At 36.6% G+C, this 9,106-nt stretch overlaps 1 long non-coding RNA gene across 1 annotated transcript in view; it reads left to right on the top strand.

Moving 5' to 3' along the window:
- Positions 1–3,385: 3,385 nt before the first annotated feature.
- The window catches only part of LOC110461319, a 6,785-nt gene continuing 1,064 nt past the window's right edge, over positions 3,386–9,106 (top strand). The window contains exons 1-2 of the long non-coding RNA XR_002464121.1: positions 3,386–3,467; positions 7,744–7,820. This is a non-coding gene — a long non-coding RNA (uncharacterized LOC110461319). The remainder of the gene's footprint in view (positions 3,468–7,743; positions 7,821–9,106) is intronic.

Here is a 9,106-nt window from a genome sequence, read left to right on the forward strand (position 1 = left end):
GGGTGCCTCCGGCATGGTATTTTAGTGAAATAGCACTATAAAGTCTGCATCAGATCCGCGCTATTGCAAGGGGGCAATTTCACTAACATACGCTGCCTATTCCGTCTTTGCGTATTGCAGAGTTATCTTCTCTTGTGAGAATGTATTGATTGTTACGTAATTGGTTTGTGTGAGAAAATTACATCGTTTTCTCAAAAATTGATGACGTTACTCTCACAAACCAATGACGTAATGCTACGTTTACATTATGTTCCCGGTGGCCACGGCAATCACGTTTCAGGCCAACGTGGACAAAATGGGATGGACGTGAAATAACGCGGGGGGACGGGATGGGCCAACGTGACAGGGCGGGATTGCCGTGGTTGCCGGGCCAGATTTTTTAACTGTCAAAAGATTTGCCACGGCAGTTACAGTGCGGATGATAAACCTACTAGGCCGTAGTAAAACCGGGTGAACGCAACAAAACGTGACAGTACGTAATAGGCCGTAATATAACTTGGAGGCGGTCCGTAGTGCGACGGGAAGCATGTGTATTTCCCGGCATCTCACAGTCCTTTCAAGTTTTGTCAAGTTCTATCGTTTAGTGCGCGTTCTGTCACCGTTGCTGCGCGTTTTGCCCCGTTTTGCCCCGTTTTGTCACGATTCGCGCGGCAAGTTATAGTGTATGGTAGCTGTTTCGTCGCGTTCAATCCGGCGCGTCCCGGTGTGTGACGGTTTGCGGGCCCGGCGCGTTGCGTTCTACTACGGTCTGACACGGCGCGCGCACGGTCTGGGAGGGAGTATATGAAAGTCAAAATCCCACGGCGCACTACGTTTCGTACACAAAATCTTCTTCATCTTAGGAATTCATGATGTTATCTCGTCGATTCGTCTCAGGATATAATGATTGCTTTTGCTTGGGAGGCCTTTCTTGGCACAAACGTGCTAAAAAGCTACCGGTGTCCACGTTTCATCCATGGAAAGCCTTGACAGAACGTGATAAACGTGTCGGACCTTCATCAGAACGTGAGAAACGTGAGGGACCCCATCAGAACGTGATGGGCATAGAGGGAACGTACTGGCATCCGTGGTAGACTGCGGGCCGAACCGTAGTGCGCCTTGGAGCCTCCGAGACTCAGCAGCCCCTTTCCCCCACGACCTGTCACGAATACCGTGACAGACCGTGGGAAAACTTGCCAAGACTTGAATTCAGAGAAAAAATTGCCAAAAACCCACGGCGCACTACGTTTCGGGCAAACGGGACTGCCGTGGCTGCCGGGAACATAATGTAAACGTAGCATAACAATCAATACCTGCTCACAAGAGAAGATAACTCTGCAATATGCAAAGACGGAATAGGGACCACGGAACGAAATCAAAAATAGATTGTGGGTTTTTCCCTTTTGGGCAGAAGATTTCATAGGAAGGTTAATGCCTCGGGGCCTGCTGCTTAGATATTTAGGTGGCAGAAGTTGCAAAAGTTTTATGTGTTGGTTGAGCAATATATATAAATGTAAAATGTATAGAAAAAAATAAAAAGATGTTCAAGTCTGCTTTTGTCTGGGGGTGTATTAAGTTAGTAGTTTGTTGTACATTTTGGTCAATTTTTGGTGCCGAATTCAATACAAAATGGCGGCCCCCATATCAAAAAAAGTTCAAATAGGCAGAGTTTTTAAATATTTTATTTACAGTTGTGTGAGATGATATTCTTCAAAATGAGAGCAGGTAAACCAGTGTGGATAACCACATTTAACCCAGACAGTGGTAAACGTTAACACTATCGTCTGTGGAAAATCATTTGGTTCTGCGGTCCCTCTAGCACACATATACACATGCACGCATACATGACACACATGGGAACACGTCCTTAAATTACCTTAGCTGTTGATAGGACGTTAAATTCTATGAAACCAAAACAATTTTTCGCCAATTAGTTTCGAGCGGTTTACTCGCCGGATAAATATAAAACTTTACATACGCATTTTTGGGCATGCGTAAATGTAACTGAATAACTTTAAGAAAAACGTTCATTTTATTTCCTGATCACGAGGTACCAACTCAGATATGGTGACAGGTTTAAGGGTATATTACCATTTACATAGCTTCAATTTTCATTTCTAAAATATCATGCCTTTTTATCTGATACATTGCTACCCATTTTTATTCTTTGAAAAAGTATGGATAAAATTTTAAATGTCCTGTTCATTTAATGTCCCTGTTGAGGAACTCATTTGCTGAATGCTGCACTTAAACTATATACAAACATAGATATTACTTTGGTTGCTATTTCTAAATGACTATGACCCCTCTTTGACCGTATACCGTACTTTTATATGTATGATAAAAACATGTACATGTAGCTACTGTAGATAAGTTTTCACTTTATTTCCTGGTCAGAATGTCTCCGCGCAGGACGGTAAACGCTATTAAATGTAGTTATAGTGTTTATATAGCAACGGAAATAAGTTTGATTGCTATTTCTAAATCGTTATGGCACCTCAAGTTTGTACATTGTTAAATGAATGCGATCAGTACTAATGGTTATAACTTTCGTTATATTTCCTGATTATGATGTTTTCTCAGGACTGTACACGATATAGGTGTATAAATCGGTCATACAACCTTGAAAAAATGTTGATTTATCTTTCCCTGTCGTGATGTCTTTGCCCAGGAACACGTTTTATTCTGCTTTCTGTTTTGTTGCGATTGTTTTACCAAGATGATGATGATCTCTCAGAATTGTTTGTTCTTTTATGTGAACTGATATGAAGTAACTGATATTTTATCCATTTATCCAAATATGTCCCCATTAGGACGCTCATTTTGCTGAAGTAGACATGAGTGACAAGGTGATAGTGAGAAAGATAAAATGTCGTAAGCGTTAAACAATCAATCAACCTTTCGTTTTATAAATTATTGATTTCCGTTAAAGAATGAAGTATTACACGCACTTTTGTAAAGGATACACCTACATGAGTTGGTTTAAGATCTAGTAAAATTATGTGAGGAAATTGGAAATATTCAAATCCTGTTCGAATTCCGGACGTGTTATCCTATCTTGATTTGGGAATCCACATCCAAATCCATTTCAGGAAGTTGAAAGATAAAGATTGAATTTACATTGATTTTCAAATATATTTAAACATATAGTTTTTTTAAACTATACGATAGAAAACTTCATGTCACAGCGTTATCACAAGCAAAAATGAAGAACAAGAATACAGGTATCAGGCGTAAGTGTAAGTCATATTGTATCATACATACTGTTGAATCATATACGAGTGTACACCACACTGTACCCGTACGTTGTATTTACATTCATATGTAACATGCACTAGGGTACACAGCAGTGTAGTCACATACACAAATATCTCAATCTTATCAGTTATGATGCATACGATGTCAAAAACTGTGACTCTTTAATGGCGTCCACCTGAACATGTTCCAGAAGGAGGACATTTCATCAAAATTGTAAAATGAAATCTAAGGTAAGCGTTAACGCCAATATTTCGGAAACTTTCTGTTCCTTGCTAAACTTGATACTTCATGTTTATCGACATGCTTATAGTTTAACTGTATTCATATCAATAGTAAAGGAGTTTCGTTATCAGTAAATATTGACCAGTGATGTTGTTTATGACTGGCTATGTTGTATTGAGAATAATAAATGCCATGTAGTAATCAGTAACCAACTGGATTTACAGGTAAAATACTCACAGGTATATATAATTTAGAACGCACCTTTTAACAGACACTGTATATTTCTGTGTGAATAATGCCATTTTCAATGCGTATACATCATTAATAGCTATTCATTTTTATGTATTCTTATTTGAAAAAGCACATAGGTTATGCACTGATACTATTTGTGTCAACAACTATGTTGAGCCAAGACAAGAAGTAGGTAACAAAGTAACTAACATGGTATGTTGAGCCAAGACAAGAAGTAGGTAACAAAGTAACTAACATGGTATGTTGAGCCCAGACAAGAAGTAGGATACAAAGTAACTAACATGGTATGTTGAGCTCAGACAAGAAGTAGGATACAAAGTAACTAACATGGTATGTTGAGCCCAGACAAGAAGTAGGATACAAAGTAACTAACATGGTATGTTGAGCCCAGACAAGAAGTAGGATACAAAGTAACTAACATGGTATGTTGAGCCCAGACAAGAAGTAGGATACAAAGTAACTAACATGGTATGTTGAGCCCAGACAAGAAGTAGGATACAAAGTAACTAACATGGTATGTTGAGCCCAGACAAGAAGTAGGATACAAAGTAACTAACATGGTATGTTGAGCCCAGACAAGAAGTAGGATACAAAGTAACTAACATGGTATGTTGAGCCCAGACAAGAAGTAGGATACAAAGTAACTAACATGGTATGTTGAGCCCAGACAAGAAGTAGGATACAAAGTAACTAACATGGTATGTTGAGCCCAGACAAGAAGTAGGATACAAAGTAACTAACATGGTATGTTGAGCTCAGACAAGAAGTAGGATACAAAGTAACTAACATGGTATGTTGAGCCCAGACAAGAAGTAGGATACAAAGTAATTAACATGGTATGTTGAGCCCAGACAAGAAGTAGGATACAAAGTAACTAACATGGTATATTTCGATAAGAACTAGAATTGATAACAACAGTTATGGATTAACTGAAATAAAATGGTAAAGTAAACAATAATATGTCACAAACAGTGACAGGTGAAACAAACAAGTACGATTTTATTACCGGGAATAGTAAACAAGAGAATAACAAATATTTAAAAAACTGAGCCAGTGGTCGTAATTTACAATAATACAACACATACACCTGTATTGCGTACAACGAATTATGAGAACAGCATGTATGATAGACACGAAATAACAACATATTTTATGCAGGCTATGCTAAAGATTGAAACTACATTAATAATGTAAATAATGTAGAAAGCAGTGTGACAATGACCTCATTTCTCGCCAGTTTAAAAAAAGATAACGATAGAGCACACATAGTGATATTGTATAGGGGAATCCCCGTCGAATTCCGTTTCACAAAATCGGAAGGTATAGGCATAATTGTGATACTGGGGGTGTTGATCACATTGATTTACATATACTTTTAAGTGGACAGTTTTTTAAATTTATACAGGATATCTAATAACAGTGTCTGCAGTAATACCAAATATATTTCATGAGTGTGGCTTATATATTTGGCATTACTAAAGACACTGTTAGATATTCTGTTTATTACATTTTTTTTTACCATAAACTACCCCGTAACGCAAAAAGACACATCAAGCTGACAGTACTTGATCTGGATACAACCTTACGCGACAAAATATAGTGAAATAGTAAAATCCTATTATTAAAAGCCTTTAGTTACATATTTAATATAAAAAAGGCACTTCAGTTCATACGTTTAATAAAGTATCCCAAATTACTAACATAATTTTATCATTTAGAAAAAGTCCCGTCTTATCAGTCAGATCGTTGTGTTTCCCCTGGAGAATAACCTGCCCAGAATAAGTAACATATAATTTTTATGGACAGCAGAATGGGCTGATGTCTCAAAAGGAATTTTTCGAGGCCTGCGTATCGTTAAGCTAACCAGGCTTTGAACAGATTGGCCACTTGTAATGTGTCTCATGGTAGTTTGTTATCAGTGTTTTGATTGGTCAAAAGTGATAGTGAAAAATGTTACTTTCATAGAATGAATATATACATTTCAATATTTGACTGGAAAAAATGTAATAGAAAATAAAACCTACTGCCCACAGCGTCATTACGGGAGAATTGGACAAAAAAAAATCAAAATAACGACAGAATCTAACATAATACTAACAAAAAATAATACAAATACAGGTATCATCCGTAAGTGTAAGTCATATTGTTTCGATCAATTATCATACATACAATTGTTTCATATGCAAATATTTAACAATCACGGGAATTAAACAACAATTACGTCATTTTACACTCACATGAATTATAAAAGTGCACACCACATTGTATGCAGATGTCATTTTACATTCACATGAATTATACAAAGTGGTCGCCACAATGTACCCGTACATCATTTATATTTACATGAATGATACAAAGTGTATACCATATTGTACCCGCACGCTATTTTACATTCGCATGACTTATACAAAGTGTTCACACAATTGTACTAAGATGTTATTTTACATTAATAGGAATCCTACAAAATGTTCACCACATTGTACTAGTACGTTATTTTACATTCACATGATTTATACAAAGTGTATAACATATTTTACTGGTACGTTTTTTTCATTCACATATATCCAATGGAATTGCCAGGGTCTGGGAATATCCATGAACACTTAGTCCCTAGGACGAAACTTTCAAACTGTTGAGCTCCCTACCTCATAACTATATGTAAGATTGCTAAGCATAAAGAGATACACACAATCACGATATCAGAATCGACCCTAAGATCTGGCCACACCCTTTATGTCTCGGATCTCGAATTTCAACTTTAAAACAGTTTGATATGCTCATTCTAATAACTATATCTACCATTACTGAGTGTAAAGAGACAAACACGATCATTATATGAGTGGTATTAACCGTTGGTTTCGGCCATCCCGGAGGCCTAGAACTCTGTTCTGGTCTGAACAACTTGTTTCCTATGGCATAACATAGGGACATTTGAGATCCTTAACCTAGAGCAACATTATACCACTGCTGAAGCTGAACATTTTGATACAAAATATACTACCAGTATTTGCTGTGGGGACTGGCCATATTCTTTCTCCAATCATTTGCTATACAAATGTAACATCTACACAACAACCAAAAAGGTGTAAAGTGTAACCAAGGTGTAAGGTATAATCAAAAAGTCTTCACTCTTATGTTCACCTTCCTTTCTTTCATCCTTTACTGATCTGCAAACTTCATCATTTTATATATATGTGTCTTTATCTGTTCAACAAATGTTGGTATTTTCATATCTGTATTTGATAGTATACTTAACAGGAGGCCAATGACCATGTAGCTCTCTGAAACATGCATGCTTCGCACAGAATAACTGATATTGGTACATCGATCTAGTTTAAATCTGGATAATAGCAAACAAAAACATACGTTTTATGAATTAAATAAATTCAATTCTTTGACGTCGTTATCTAACTGTGAACTGATTTTTTGGTACATACAGTTTGAATTTATAATTGCCACTGTATCAAGAAACCACTAAAAACGAAAATGTTAATTACTCCAACTAATCGTGATTTTGAATCGTTTGATACCAGGATAAAAGTACGGAATCTTGTCACCAATTCAAGGCTTTTACATGCCACATGAATCGATCTATATGTTTAAATAAGCGGGCATTTTTACCGAAAATTGTTCTAAACCCCCAAAACGTGTAAAATTACTCCAAACACGGGACGTGTGGAGGTTCAGACTTTATGTCCAAAGAGTGTGGAAAGCATGCATGATCTAAATTTAGCAACACTAGTCTCTGAACACCTACGAAATAAATTCACTCAAATTACACAAATCCATTTCAACAGCTAAAAATGGTCAATTGAACATCTGAAGTAAATACGCTTCAATCTCAGTATAATACAATATCATTATTTTATATTTTAGCTGCTTTCGTGTTTCCTAGCTCGGAGACCACCCAAAAAAACGCGTCTGATCGCATTAGCTTTCTGGGGCTCCGTCCTCAGATAACTAAAAATGAAATGATTCATTAACATGCTTATGATTTTATTACTACGTTATCATATTTTCTCCTTTTTTCAGAAGATGAGCTGAATTACTGCAGGAAAGACTAGTTTTAATAACGTTGAGAATGGCGTCGGGTTCAGGAGGAGATAGGAGTAAGTCCTCCCTTGTTTGTTTTGCTGTTAGCTGTAATACTCTTCAACAAATCTTTACAGCAGTGATCGATGTCCAAATTATAAGGTGTATGTGGAATAAATTCATTAGTATTCCTCTTAACAACAATTAATTTTATATTCAACAGCAAGAAAGCACGATAATGTTGGACATTAACAAATTGATTAGACTAACATGCTCAATTACATGTAAGCCAGGGATATCTCTATAGTTCTAATGTCCCTATAACATTGCTTGAATTGATTTCATGACTTTTTCGTGTACTGTAAATAAAACCAAATTTTATAGGTGTAATCACATGTGTGACTTTCCTACAATGACAATGAAAAATTAGCTTTTCTGAAGTGAAAAACGGCATAAGGTCTATTTGGTGCACATTAAAGGGACATCACGTGAAAAGGCGTTTTTTTTTTAACGAATGTATGTATTGTATGCACTTCCACTTATGTTACCTCGCTATCCCCATATTCATAGTCCGTTCCAAATGTCCAGTTTGACCACTTGAATTGTTCGGGAAAGCCCGGCTAAAAATAGCGCCGATAACGTCACCTGATTAGGCAGCAAACACAAGTGGTGCGAGCGAGATGAAACGGTTTACAAAGGGGCCCTCAGAGAGGGGCCGTCAGGCAACTGCAACTTCTTACCGCACTATGAAACCAAGTTATATGATTTCTAATTCCGTATTCAAACTTATTGAACAGTAATTATTCATCATCAGAAGTTAATTGCACACTTGCCAATATTAAGAATTTAAATTTATTTAGCTTTTAACATAAATTTGTTGCCAATAAAATTAAACAAAGGATGGGGCACAAGTTTTTACAATTTATCACAGCCTTCTCCCGTGACCGGTACAGGTGGTACGGGGCTAAACACTCCCTCAACAATGGGACAAACCTTTCTGTAAAAAGGAATATTCACGAGACGAATATCCCTTTTCAAATGTTTACATAAAGTGCATATATGCAATGACAAACTACACGCGAATATAAAAAGGAAACGTTTGTGAATTTATTTATTACATTAAACAACTCAATGTCTTTGGCCATTTTTTTTCTAGACCATGAATATAAATCTATGTATACTCTCTTTCCCACTTTCACTGTCTCCAAACGCTAACATTTAGGAAGTCATATTAACCATCACACACAATAAACTGTATGGCAAAACCACTACGTGTACATGTAGAATATGTGTCAATAAGGAACGTGTTGAGATACTTGATAATTATATTTTTTCAATACTTTACAGAGATTAAAGCATACTT

The sequence above is a fragment of the Mizuhopecten yessoensis genome, unplaced genomic scaffold, assembly GCF_002113885.1.
Source record: "Mizuhopecten yessoensis strain PY_sf001 unplaced genomic scaffold, ASM211388v2 scaffold10603, whole genome shotgun sequence".
Lineage (NCBI taxonomy): Eukaryota > Metazoa > Mollusca > Bivalvia > Pectinida > Pectinidae > Mizuhopecten > Mizuhopecten yessoensis.